Source organism: Cydia amplana, chromosome Z, assembly GCF_948474715.1.
Source record: "Cydia amplana chromosome Z, ilCydAmpl1.1, whole genome shotgun sequence".
NCBI classification, from domain to species: Eukaryota; Metazoa; Arthropoda; class Insecta; order Lepidoptera; family Tortricidae; genus Cydia; species Cydia amplana.
In genome coordinates this window covers 16,993,981-17,009,738 of record NC_086096.1, presented here as the reverse complement: position 1 = coordinate 17,009,738, position 15,758 = coordinate 16,993,981, and positions in this window count along the sequence as shown.

Genomic DNA, 15,758 nt, shown 5'->3' with positions numbered 1-15,758 from the left:
TGGTAAAGCAAGAGATGCAGGTTGCCGGGCGGCGCGCGCGGCGGTGTTGAACGCCGTTGCCGCCGCCGACGCCGGCGCAGCGCGCACGCCGCCCGCTCGCAAAGCCTCTCAGTCGGGTCACACTATTGGCTGCTGCATTAACCGTTTAGTTTGACCCGAATGAGAGACTTGTGATTTATTGTATTATTTAATTATTAGACCGTTGTACATTTACGATACTAAATAAGTTTGTCGAAATAGAATACGAAATCGACTGATTAAAGTAACTATTGATCTTGCGTATGCGGGGTGATGACAGTTCTATGCTACCTCGCGTTACGTATCCTATTGTGAATGGGCCGTTTCGATGACACTAGCGATAACAATCGATTAATTAATAATCTGTAATAATATTAGTAACTTAAAATGATATAAAATTAAGTTTTGAAATGCAATGCGTGTTACTGTTGCAGTTTTTCTAGATGTGATTTTCTAATCTAATTTAGGTATGTTTAGTGTTAATGTTTATGCTACAATTTCGTCATAAGCGATGTAATCCCATTTTCTAAAAAATTGTGTTGTAATAAAATATTTTTTCATCATTGTTGTTATTATTTCAAAAGTTTCAAAACTGATTTCTGCGTTTACTCTCTGTCACTCATATCCTAATGAAAGTGGCTTTATGATGAACCGATTAGTACTGTTATCACGTTTACTTTATAGTCTTAACTTGGAATAAATACAGGGTGGATTTTCTTTTGGGACAGTGAGGGCAGCTATCAGATCCCGTACAGCTACGCGAAATTGGTCTAAGTGTAAGGCCTGAGTGGACGCTCAAGCGGAGCGTTCGGCGGGGCGTGCAGCGTGGCGTCGGGCTTACAAGTGATTTGATCAGCGTGCACTAAGGCCGCTACTATACGTTTGCATTTGTTTAACATGCACGCCCCGCCCCGCTGCATGCCCAACTCGAGCGTTCACTCAGGCCTTACACTTAGAAGACCTTCCCTCGGTTTCAAATTAATGGAGATTGCCGGTTACAGATTTTGGAAAATACAGTAGGTATGTGAGAAAAAGGTAATTTTAACTTTTTTTATTCCAATCGATCCCATTCCTATTGAAGATCAAAAGATTGTATGGGCCAAAAAAAACCGGCTAGAAAAGCCACAAATGGAGGAAAACTTTTCACATACAATTTGTATGAAAATGAAAACTTATTTTTCACATGCTATTTTTGTATGCCAATAGGTTCCTAGGGGTAACTTACGGTAATGTACTAAAAAGCCACAAATTAATAAAAACTTTTTCCATACATTCACTATGCAGAAAACGTGAAATGTTATTCACAATTTTCTAACTCGCCCATCAGTCCTACAGCAACATCTTCATACAGTATTATGGTCCTTAAATGTAACAGGACTGATTGGCCAGATAGAAAAATGTGAATTAAATTTCACGTTTTCTCCATAGTAAATGTATGGAAAAAGTTTTCTTTAATTTGTGGCTTTTTATTAGTACTACATTACCGTAAGTTGACCCCAAAATTGATATTGATGTATACTGGGTCAACCAAATCTTGTCAGTAGAAAAAGGCGGCCAATTTGAAAAATCGCGGGTTAGCAACACTACGTTTGAATTATCTAAAAATCGGGTGTCGTTTATATCTTACCTGCGGAACTGTTTTGTTTACATTTCATCGTTGTTCGATGTACATTGCTGCTCTTTGTTCGTTTCCTACGGAATTTTTTTTGGTTCCATACAATCTTTTGATCCTCAAGAGGAATGGGATCGATTGGTATAAAAAAAAGTTTGTCAAAAATGGCCTGTTTCTCACATCCTGCCAGCCTATTATGGATAGCTTTATCCATCTTTATCCACGTGATAAAATAACTGTCACTGTTTAACACCGTGGGAAAGAAAGTGACGGACACCGTTTTATCACGCTGTCACGTAGACAAGAACGACCATCATATCCGTACTGTTCTTGTATTTTCCAAAATCTGTAATCGGCAATCTCCATCAATTTGAAATCGAGGGAAGGTCTTCTAAGACCAATTTCGCGTAGCTGTACACTGCTGCCCTCACTGACCCAAAAAGACATCCACCTGTATATCGCGATAGCTTAAAAACTATAGGTACGGCACAAAATCATGGGATCTGTGGCACTAAATTTAAATAGCACCTATTTAATAGGAAAAACAGACTTCACAAACACATCACAATAGTACATTTGAATGCAAGTGTGGAAAGTGTGTTATTATTATTTACGAGTCCCGAGATGTCTTTTATGAGCCGTATCGATTAAAACTGTTTTACTTTATTGCCACTCGTTGCGAATTTCCTGCTTTTCGCACTTGTATCGCAATCTTACTATGGAAATGCCATTTAAATTGCTTACAACCATTTTTTTTATTTGGGTAATTATAACCCTAAAGAACTAGTTTTTGATATAGTAACCTCAAGACGTTTTTAAAGTAGGTAGACTACATTTTCTATTACAATACGAGACTAGCATTGTCTCTAGATATAATAGTTTCCCAGATAAAGCCATTTATAATGATTTCGAATTTTTATTCGTAGGCTAAGTATGTGCAGTGAGTATGCACCTTTGTCTCACGACCGAAGGGAGTGTTTTAAATCGACACGAGTTGCGAATTACCTATTCGCACGTGTATCGAACAACGTTTTACAGTTCATATGGCACTTTAAAGTTTCGACATACGCACGAAAAGTGCTATTTTACGCACCAGTGTCGATTTAAAACACTCCGGTCGTGTTTTAATTTATCGCCACTCGTTTCGAATTTCCTCTTTTTCGCACTTGTATCGAAAATAACTATTACAGTGAACTATAATGTTACATATTACATATGTTAACCATAAACAGAATGTTAAAATTATTTAATATTAATTTGCTTTGAATGCACCCTGCCCTTAACCTGTCCTATCCCAATGGCTCAAATATGGGTCGTAATTATAAGGCGTCGAGAGATCGTGGGATCGGAGGGGTGGCTCCAAAAACTACACTGATTTGTGCAGACGGCCGCATCGCCAAACTAAACAGGCCGCGTAGCCAAGATGCCAATCGCTTACGCTTCGTAGCGATCGAAACGCAACTGTCACTGTCGCACTAATATGGAAGAGTGATAGAGAGACAAAGCGTTTCGTTGTCGAAGCGATAGCGATTGTAACCTTGGCTAGGCTGCCTGGGTCGCGGGCGCCTGTCACGTGTTCCGTACATGTGCAGTGAACAGCACGATTGTTCCTAAGGTCTACACAAATACACACGGAACAACATACGGAAGTATGCCAAATTTTAGCTCAGACACCAGGATAAGTTACTAGATTTGAAACACATAAATGCTGGGTGTCCAGTAATTGATTAGAAGCTTAGAAGGTTTTCTACCCACCGACACGGGGACTTATATATGTCTAGTAAAAGTTTTATGATATTCGAGATACTTAATGTAAATTTTCTTTCTTTTTAGGGTTCCGTAGTAAACTAGGAACCCTTATAGTTTCGCCATGTCAGTCTGTCTGTCCGTCCGCGGCATTGCTCCCTGATCGATAGTGCTAGAAAATTGAAATTTGGCACGAAGATACACTCATGCACAAATAGAGGCCTACCGCGAACCACTTCATTCTTCTACTCTCTGAGGCCAAGCGCGCACCACGATTTTAAATCGTGCGACGCGATTTTAAAATCGCGCTGTTAATACATATTTTCTTGTCGCATGTGCGCGCACTGGCATATAAACACATACGTTGCATTTCTGCGACAAAATAATCGCGCGACAAAAAATCGTAGTGCGTTCTTGGCCTGAGAGAGGGAACGGCCCGGCAGATAATTTTCAATTTTCGCGGTAGCGCCTCTGGTCGCCGAGGCTCGGGTGCGGAGAGGGAGCACGGCGCTTGTTGTGCGGGGTCGCCGTGGCGCGCCGCGGCGCTGCGGTCGCGCCGCCGCGCCGGCCGCCGGCGACGCCGGATTATATTCCGTTATGATTCAAGGCCCAGCGCCGACGCCTGCGCTACACAAACAAATAACCAAACATTTCTCTAAACTAACAGTGTCGTGTGTAATTGAGCCACTTCCACCACCTCAAAAGGTAAGTAAAACTTGTGCTTAATATTCAAATGTGCCGCTTTCATGAAGGTTATTAAAATGATCACAACATACTTGTTGCTGTCAGTGCACGTAAGGCTCGTTTTTCGATGGGGCATGTGTGCATCTCTTTCGTTTCGTATGGTAAACAAAAGAGAGGCAGAGTGGTGTCTTGCGTGATGATCGGTATCAAACATACGTGAAGTGGGGCTTTTATTTGTTGTTATGGTGGCCCATGTGACAATGACAGTAAAACAGTACACTTTGTCATTTGATTCTAAATTCAAATTTCCTAAGTAAGTACTTACTTTAGTGTGTTGTGTGGGGGTAGGTTCCTATGTCGTATTTTTAAGGTATACTGGGTCAACCAAATTTTGTCAGTAAATAGGAACAAAAAAAAACTATACTCATCCTTTTCTTTTGGGTGCTAGTACTAGTGTTAGACAAAGATAGTATGATTCTCTCTGTCTATGTTTGAAATCAAACAGACCTTTGACACACTATAGGAAGGACATGAAGGTAGACAAAACATATTCATTTGATCGTAGTGAAAGAAAAAGGAAACTAGTAGGTCCATTGCCAGTACATTATAATGTATTCTAATCATATTCTAATCGAACGAGCGAGCGAAGCGAAGTTCTTACATTCAACTTTGAACACGCGGCTGGCTAGCAGCACGTCCCGGCATTTCGATGTTTTTAAGCTGAACTGTCAGAAGATAGTTTGATACACAATAACTTAAGTAAATTTGTTCTAAATTAAATGAAATTGGGTAAACGTGTAGTTGAGGGCATTATATTTTAGTCATTAAATTATGAGCAGGCTCGATCAAGGGGTTATTGAGCTAGAAGAGCTTAGAAGGCCAAAAAGCTGTTTGTGAAGTGTCTTGCTATTCTGGTCATTTTATTTGCAAGAAAGTATGGTCGAGTTTGGTATCAAATGAAAGTGCTCGGCTTACACTTTTATAATATCGTTTTTAAATTTACCATTTTGAAATAATTAGCAAGATAAAAATAAAATAAAATAAACATTAATATAGGTATTTGACATTTGACAGGAAATATTTCGGCTTACCACAGATACAGTAACAGTTAAGGGCTCCACAGACCTTGCAATAAATCTTACGCGGTTTTCGATCCTTTGACGACTGCATTCAATTGATATTTTTGGCGAGCCGCGAATTCTCAGTTCGGGGCGAACTACTAGTAATATAGTAGCTAAGTAGGCACTTAAATAATAAATACGAATCTAGGTTTCTAGGTAGGTAGGTACATTTTAGACCTCCCAGACCGTCAATACCAAGTCTACATTTAAAATTTTACATGTGGATTCCTAGGTACATTATATGAAAATATAATTGTTTTCAATTGCAAGAATAATATAAGTAACCTAGAGGTATTTTGTATTTTACTTTTATATCCATATTATAGAAACGTGGCCTTAGATGAAAAATAAATAAAGGGGAATAATAAGGGTTGTAAACGTAAGACGTGAATAATAATTTAAATATTATATTACATGTACCTAAATGTTTTAACTGAAATGGACCAAGGTTCATTTGTCCTGCATTGCTATGCACGGGAAAGTGTGTCGTATAATGTAGGTGATTGGACGTAGTTCGGGTTGGCGGGTAGTCGCGGCCTTGAGCGAAAGGGACGCGGACGTCGCGCCGCTGCGCCGCGCCGCCTTCCCAGGTAGGACTAGGGTTGCCAGATCGAAAGGCGCTATTATTAGGAAAAAATATCAACTTTTCGGGATTTTGGGACCTAAGTCGGAAAAAAAAACATTCAAACTAAAGTAAGTATATAATTGTATTAAAATGAACGACATTTTACATTACTTATTGGCACTACGTCAGCTGCTCTGCCCATAGACGTTTTTATATAAAAATAGCATCAATTCTTTGAGATCTTGTTTTATAACGTGAAGCTGTTTTTCGGGACAATTTTCCCTTTGTCGGGAATCGGGAACCCGTGCTAAACATCGGTAGAATCCCGCCAAATCCGACCATCTGGCAACCCTAGCAGGACGCAGGACAGTCGTCGCGGAGAAGAGCACGCGTGCTGCGCAGACTGTGCACTGCATTGCGCCCGGCTCGGACTCGTTTGTATTAAAATAGGTGCATATTTTTCACCACACCAACTGATAAAGGCTCTCTTGATTGTTCAAAAACTGATAGCAAAGTTACATTTTATTCACATGTGAGGCAAAGTAATCAAATACAAATGTTGAGTTTTTATTCTTATGTTTGCTGGTAGAATTGACTTTTAAATTATGATTTTGAATGAAAAATATTTAATAACATTCATTTGGAATTGATTTGTTTGATATCTTACAGTTCATATTTTCTCCGGGTTGGTGTAGTGAAAAATGTTGTGTCTCACTCATATCAATTGTAAAAATGCTGAGTGAAAAACATTTTGGATTTACAATACAGTAGGTACCTATCCATTAAAAAGTCATGTGTCGCCAAAAAAGTAAATTAGAATGAGTCATTATTTCACGAGTTTCACATTATTTCAGTGACAACGAACTTGCGCGTCTACTCATGTTTATTCACTGCAACCACGCCAGCAACTAGCTGCGAATCGTAGGTACCTAACCGCACGGCCTATAAGGGCTATAAGTAGTCTATGAAAAACTTAAACTCGCTGTATATTTTTTTAAACTACATATATTATATTCTTTATTTTTTTTATTCCTTGTTTTTTTATTCTTTATTTTTGTATTCTTTATTTTTTTTATTCATAACAATAAAATTATTGTGTTGAATATAGGCTTAAAGTACCTGAAGCTACATAAACTAATTCCAGACATAGATATACCTTATTCTATAGTAAGTACAAAGTTTCAGAGCAAACTAGCTACTCGTTTTAAAATGAGAGCGTAACTACGTTTGTATGGAGAACTGAGCTTGCCGGGGACCCTTAAATATGTACAATGTAAATAGGTAGTAAAATTTATTCAGTATGGCCTTAACTAAATATCACTTTTTGTGGTTCCGGATCTTAACGGAATTTAGATCGCGATTAATAGAATAATAAGCATAACAGTTTAGCAGCAAGTCTAATGCTCCATATGCTCCACCTCTCTTCTCCAAAGTGAATTAGAGTCAGTTTAGGTTTGTAGCTCGACAAGCTTTGCAATGGTTGCCACCACTGTACAGTAGATGGCGTTACGAGACTATGTTCAATTGTTCATGAGAGCGTGTAAAATTATTTTTAAAACTTGATGGGTAGGGTGACAGGTATACCTACATAAGTACATATACAGTGAAACCTGGATAAGTGGGACCTGGATAAATGAGAAACCTCTATAGCTGGGACTCATGGTGCGGTCCCGACACTTTAGCACTGAATTACCTCTGTTAGTGAGATAAAACGAACCTCTATAACTGGGATTAGTTGTTGTGATTTTATAGTCACATTTACCTCTATAATTGAGACAGAGAGTGTATTTTACCTCTTTTACTGAGACTATATTTATAAGATTACGTTTTCCTAATTGTTTTTTTTTTAATTGTTTAGGAATTGACCTCTGTATCTGAGATAACGTCAATCTATGACCTCTCTAACTTGGACTTTATTGATCAATTTCTGTATTCTTACTAACTCTTAGTCTATCCACAAATTCCGCATTTGTTTAATTGCGTCTGACTTCAAGTTTCATTTAGTTACTTTATGTAGTTAAAACTATCGAAACAAAAGCTGAAATCTTGACAAGTAACACGAATAAACAAATTTTCATTTAATAGACGCAATAAAGTCCGTATCAAATTTAATTGAAAAATCTATCCTTTGGAGAATCATTCAAAATAAATTCAAAGAAATATTTAAACAGACTTAAAAAATATTTGGACAAGGATTATTTTACCTTATTTATTTTTAAAGATAAATTAAATTACAATATACCTTATTAACCACCTCTATAACTGAAATATATCATCTATTCTCACCTCTATTAATGGGACCCTCTGTAAATGAGACAGAAATTTATTTGTACCTGGGTAACTGAGAGCCTGCGTAAGTGGAATACCTCTTTAAGTGAGACAAATCTGCTCGTCCCTTGAAGTCTCAGACACTTATCCAGGTTTCACTGTAATATCAATAATATTTAAAACTTTCGCGTTTTGAACACATGTTAACTCACATTTATAGACGGGTCTACCGCGATATATACACGATTGTATAAAATAGTATTTTACAGTACATATGGGGCTACTAGTGCGTAAAATAGCACTTTTCGTGCATAAGTCGAAACTTTAAAGTGCCATATGTACTGTAAAACGTTGTTCGATACACGTGCGAATAGGTAATTCGCAACTCGTGTCGATTTAAAACACTCCCTTCGGTCGTGTTTTAATTTATCGCCACTCGTTTCGAATTTCCTCTTTTTTGCACTTGTATCGAAAATAACTATTATACAATCGTGATATAACGGAGAGCTCTTCAGTCAAGTACCGTGTTGTCCGTGTTTAGGCCACGAAGCTTGCTCAGTGGCCTAAGTAAGGTACTAAGGTACGAGATTGAAAAGCTTGATTATATCACTTTTGTCATAGAGAAATATAGTAAGACAAGAGTGCTCACTCCATACATCAGTTCAGACTATTAATTTCAGTGTCTACATCTAGCATCGAGTAGCGGAACTATCAGTACCTACTGCTACTTGACAATAGATGTAGCACCAACCGGAAAGTCTTATCTCAACTGCATAAGACTTTCCGGTCGGTGCTACATCTATTGTCAAGTAGCAATACTGATAGTTCCGCTACTCGATGCTAGATGCTAATAGTCTTTTTAGTACTAAAACTGATGTATGGAGTGAGCACTCTATATGTATTTTTTTCTCTATGCTTTTGTATACCTACAATATTTTTTCTGCGAGGTAAACCTAAATAATTTAACCAAATTAGATAAGTATGTGTCTCAGTAGATAAAAATATAGTACAAAAGACATCAACGCACTTCGTATTCATTAAATAGTAGCGCGTCGACGTCTTTTCCTCTACCGCGGCGTCACGTGATCGGTAGAATTCATTACAGTTGACTAAAGCGTTTCATAAGAAATCAATATAGTATTTATAGTTTAGTCGGGAGCCTATAATGAAAAGTAAAGGCCTCGTTTATATTATTTGGCAACCGTATTATGATCTGAAAAGCGCTACGCTTTTTCAAAAACTTTGCTGGATGACCCAGGGGGCATGACATGACACCTTAATAAATCTGTGTTTTTTTTTTGGAATTGCACCTTCGTGGGCTTTTGGCTCAGAGGAAAAATACTTTAAAGTTTTAAAATAATAAATTGTCATTCATGAGACTGTCACTAAAAAGTGTCACGGAATGGTCACGGAAAATTTTGCTGCTACATTAGAATTTCAGTGTTTAGTTAGTCGTTATAAATATTTTATTTACATAGTGCGAATAAAAAACCGTGGGAATCGCGAAATCTGTGAAATGTCGCCAATTAATGGTATCCTAGAATGGCTCAGAAGTTGCGTTGTTAGGTAAGTAAACTCAATTCAATTCCACTAAACCCAGTGGTTCCTAACCTTTTCAGTCCGGTCAACCCTATGACTAACTAGGGAACCTGATTTTAACCCTCCTCCCACTGGTAATAAAAAATAAAACGTGTACGTTTGTTGTATTGTTATATTAGGCTAGCTTATTACCCCCGTAAAATACCAGTTTTACCCCCACGGGGGTAATTACCCCCAGGCCAGGAACCACTTCCTCATTTTGGCTAGTGACTAGCCAAAATGAGGAAAAAACTCAAAATTAGTATCTAATTACTTGGCCACTCTTATGGATAAAATGTTGCTTTCTGATCAGTTGTTGAAGTAAGTATCAAGAGAGCCTTTACCAGCTGGCGTGGTGAATCGTCACTACGGCCTAAAGCGCCACTATTGACCAAAACCACCCAAAACGCCTCGTTAAACGCCGTTATACACCCGTTCCTTAAATTGACTTGTAAGTTGTATCTTTAACTTTATCAAGTCGTCCAGCCCTTGCCATCCAATAAATACACTCCGAGACAACTCCACCTTCCGATTTTTGAATTTAGACCGCTCGATTTGGTGTATACTATTTCCACTACTAGGCATTTCAATTCTGCTGTTTTTTTTTCTCAGAAAAGTGCCTAAATAGGAACTTATACACGTAGTTTAATAAAGTGCCACTGGCTATTGGTGCTAGGATTTACTGCCCAAGATTGCTGCACGCTTTTTGGCTCGTCTCAATAAAGTAATGGTCGTCTCACATGTCTACCTTGGTTATACATATATCAAAGTATACTTACATGTACATTCACGGTATAAACAAACCGGTGTCAAATCAATCATAATTCTCCACGGCAACTATTATATTTATTGTTCGCAACAATATATTAAATGTTTAGCAAGGATTCATCCCTAATACGATAAAAATTACACGTTGCCGGCCGGCTCGTTGCTTTTGTACAATAAATAAATTCCATCTGACGGGGAAATTATATTTTATGTTTATAAATACTAAAATTTAATGACAGGGCTGTTGTGGCGGCTGCGCCCGCGCCGTGCCGGTGCCGGGACGGTACAAGTGACCCGGCTGTGTAGGTTGTCGAGTAGGGCCCGCGAGCTTGGCTAGCTACTACTTAGAATGGCTTAGAACAAGTAGGTACTAATAGTTCTTAGATTGATTAATGAAAATGTAAACAAATACGGAACTCTAAAATGCCTAGCGGTATGTGTGTCATTTACAACATATTTCGACTATGAGGAAAGTCAAACACGAGAAATGTAGGTTTATTATTGGTAGGTAAGTATATTTCTTTAGAACAAATTATTGTGTATAAAAATTATACTACATACTTGTATTTAATATTTAAATGTATAAAATAAACATAAATATTAGTTAATAAATTAATATAAATGACAATGAATCTTTATTAAAATATTAATCATTACATTACATTCATTCATTCAGTTTCACTTTTTTTAAGGCGCGTAGACCTTTCAGAGACATCTCAATTTAAGATCGGATTGTCTATTATGGTTTTAGATTTTTTCCGATCAAAATGTAAACGGCGCCAATTTCGGTCATGCGGAAGCTAATAATTATGAGAGCTTTTAACTGAATAATATGGCATTATATGGATGTTAGCCGTTGCTCGAAGTAAAAATTAAAAAAAAAAAATACTTTCCACCCTAGGGTGGGAAAATTGCATTTCCCACCCGGTTATCAGCCTATGAAAGGTGAACTTTCCGAACAGGAGAGATGAAAATATATTCTTACTATTACCTACAACTTCCAAATTCAATAGTTGTTTACGTATAAATGTTAGTCTCTAAGGATAACTGCCTACATATTGTTTCTCAACCGTTTATTGCATAGAGCGGTGTGAGTGGTTAGAAAGCAATAGTACTGCTGATCGGCTGTCGCCTCGCAAAGCGGACAGTAATTACCGCCCGGCACATAATATCCTCACAACAATTTATTTACAACACTGTAATTTCACTCTATTTATCTTATGTGAAGTATTTATTACGAGAATACTAATGCTTAAGAACTCGCGCGTATAACGGCTTAGGGGTTCAATAAAAAACTAGCTTCGACTGAGATTTGGTAATAAGCTACATTTAGGTATTCATAAACGCCTGTCAAGTCTAACAAGCCTTTGATAATAGTTTGTCGTTATTTGTTATTTTCACATTTGTGTTTGTTAGAAAGGGTTAAATTTTAACGAAGGTTTGCTAAGTTTTATGAATAAAGGGTACTGTTCTAATTGGTTATAGGTATATTATATTCTTTTACGCCATAGTTAATGGGTGGCAGACGGATTCAAATTACAGTCAGCAGCAGAAGTAGCTAAGCGGGCGAGGTGTTCAAAATTACCTTGACACGCTCTTATTCTCTTAACAATAACGTCGCGTGAAGATCATTTTCAACACCTCGCCCGCTTAGCAACATCTGCTACTGATTGTACCTTAAGGTGCAGTAGGTTCAGCCAGCAGAGTTTTAGAAAAATCGTAGCGCTTTTATAGATTGCCAAAATACGGTTTACCGGATACGGTTGGCAATAATTTAACTAGCAATTTTGGGGCTCTAGTAACTTCATCGATTTCTTAACAGCAGATTATCTTGACCTTCGCTCGATAGAAAAAAATCACACCAATCAAACGCACATTAAAAAATTGTAAGTACTTAACAATATTTGCACAAAACTAAAATTTAACACTGCTTCTAAAAAAACGCAATAATTTTTTTGATTTAACTAATTAATTAATTTTTTTTGTTGAAACTTACAACAAATTAAAATTCAAAAACATGATATCTGCAATCTCGGGCACGCACAGCCGTCTCGCTCACGCTTACGGTCAGTGACTGGATGTACCTATTTAATATGATAAAACAAATCTGATGGTGATGCTTACGTCGAAAAGTGACCCATGGAACTCACCAACAAAAGAACGGTAACACATTACGTTTAGTTTCACATTCCGTATAAAAGCCTCGAAGAGGAATTGATAGACGCGCAAAGGGCAAAAGATATAGCCGGCAATAAAAGCGTGTATCAAAAATACCTACTGTACTGCTACTGCCCCATGAATGCAAATATGACAACAAAAAACTTATGAAAATTTATTTTATATAAAACGCATTGGTCTATTTTATTTTATTTATAATAGGCACTACTTGTAACAAATCATCTCCGGTGGGTTGGACTTTAGTCCTTTGTTTATGGGTGGCCGTGGAACCATATATTACTTACTTATATAAAACTTTTCCACTTAGGTTCGTACGAAGAGACATCTGAAAGACCTGTTCGCAACCATTCCAAATAAGGTATCTCACAAGTCCGTCACGCACATAGGTACTCGTTTTTGCTTCAATAAGTATAGGAACATACCGATTGAAGAAAAAATACAAAGACAGCCTGAAGGAGCTGTTGGCCAATTAGTATTTATTTACTTGCCAATTATCTATTATATCAAAAGAATTTAAATAGCAATCAAAGTATGGAGTCAACGGCTAGCTTGCATAATAACACAAGCGAGCCCAGCGCCCTGTCCCTAGACTGCGGCATCAATCACACCGATTTGCACTCGAATATGTATTATTTGTGAGTGAAATTTATGAGATAGAATTATACGGTTCGAGCGTGAATCGCACAAGGCGCTCGCTTGCAATTTAAGAGAACTGATATTTTACAAATTTGTTGGTAACATGCGTGCTCTTACGTCATATTCCACATCCACAACTCGTACATATCTATTGGATTGCTAGAAATATGCGAAATAAAAATTTAAACTAGGTCAAATCTATCAACTCAAAATGTTTGCGAAGCTTTCTATTTTGTGGTTTAATTTATTTATTGTGTAAGGAATACAAAATGTTTTTTTGATAATTGTTTCAATTGCCATTCGCCGCGTTCAATAAGTATTAAGTAGTACTTACAGTGCTTGAGAGTTCAACACGCCTTCAAACCGCCAGATTGGATTTGTGCACATGGTCGCGGCGCCCCGCGGCGCGCCGCGCGACGCCGCGCCGCAACCGGCGTCTCGCCCCTGCGCCGCCTTCCCACCGCACGGCGCCCTCTACCGACTAATACGTTATTAAAACGTTTTAAATTGTGTAAAATAACATGCGAGCCGCCCGCGGAGACGTAATTCAATATCGCATTCGTTTAACTAATTTTGTGACGCTTACGATTTAGTGGAGTTTAATGGGAGGCGTTTGCTTCGTTTATTTCATACGATTATTACGACATTGGTTACACCGAAAAATGTCACGCTTAAATATGAAATCAGAATCACTTCACACTACAGTGAGCATTGGTATAATATATATTTTTAATTCGGTAGGTACCTACCTATACCTACCTAAAAAAAAGTGCAACATAATCTTTAAGAGAGGTGTAATGGTGTAAAATGTAAAACCAGGAAAAAAAACATACAACCGAATTGAAAAACATACAACCGAATTGATAACCTCCTCCTTTTGAGATTTGGAAGTTAAAGGAACAAAATATATAATACAGTACTGCGCGAAACTTGCGCCGGAACGTTAACGTTTTAGCTCAATATCTCTGAAAGTTCACTTCTGTTTAACATTTTGGTACTTATAAGTCAAATCTCTCAGCTATATAACTACTTTATACTAAAATATTATATATTATTTATACTCAAATTATATTGCTGTTGTATGCAAGGTAGGTAACGATATAGGTACAATTCAAATACTTTTATATCGCGCCTTATAACTTTAACGTTTTTACTGTTTTTAGTGTCAGTTGTAAATGTTGCAATAGTTATTTGTACAACAAGAGATCAAAGTTTGATATTTCTTCGAGTGCTCATTTTGAGTCCCGTGCAAGCAAAAAATTCTAGAGGAATCTTGAGCGTAGTAAGGGACTCAAAAGCGCACGAGATGTAAATAACCTTGATTTCGTGTAGTTCACAAATGACTTTGTTTTGTTGAATGAGGCATTAAAATACTCATGTGATCCCATTATGAAACTCATTTCATTCGTTTCATAAACCCACACTCGTATTTTAATGCCTTTCATTATGTAACAGTCACATAAACTACTATTAACATACATACTGTTTTATATCTTAAGGCTTATAACAGAGCACTGGGAATTTCAAGTTTAATACAGCGTTTGTGCTGCTTGGGTACCTACCCATATTGTTTTTATTTTAAATAAAGGGGTTAGTGTTGGTGCAATGCACGACGAGACGACGACCATACGACTAGGTATAGAACAATATTTTTTTGAGTTGCATTGGATTATCAATGGCGAATATATCAAGCTTCGCCAGGGCATTAAACATCGAAACACATACATATTTGACCATTTAGGTAGGAAAATAACTTCATATTATAGAAATGCTTTCAAATCGCTTTAAAACCTAAACCAAATTCTTCAGTGTCTGCTGCAAGTATGTCCGCCTATAGAAAGGCATCTGTTTATTAGTTAGTTAAACGTGCACTAAATCAGATTATCGAGCGCTGCCGTATGCTGTAGCGCGGATAGGTGGTAATTAAATGACTTCCCCCTTCTATGGATGGAGGTCGTGAATCAAACGTCAATCACAAATTACAGTAAAATATTTGCCATCCGTTAGCCCCTGGTTCTCGCCTTGATTTACTGTACCTGCAAGCACCAGGGTTAATTGTTTATAGTATGTTAGTTAGTTGGTAGCAATGTTACGTTTTGCGGGCGGAGGCTGCGATCATTGCGGCATATGACAAAATGTAGGCACGGGCGCAAGTGGCGCAACTTGCAGTCGCGAATTGTGTTTTAGGTTGCATCGGTATCGGTCTAAACTGCATAATTATTACAATTCAACTACTTGTAGTTAGTAAGCAGTTAACGCGGCAATAATGCGGCGGCTAATTCATATACCCGGTGTTTTGATCAAAGGTTGAACCAACGTCTCATTTGGTGCGACTGTGAGATCTGTTGTGAATACAACACTTTCAGTACCGCCGTGTTTATACTTGCTCACAGGACATAATTATATTCTGTTATACTTGCTATAAGTCTTGCTTATTGTATGCTTTCTATTATTTTTCTTAACTACCTTACCTTTTTTTAAATCTTATTTGCAAATCTTTCATTTGAATATTCGCACATAATATGTTTCTTAATAAATCTTACAAGTTTGCTAACTATAGATACTATATTATACATACATAAAT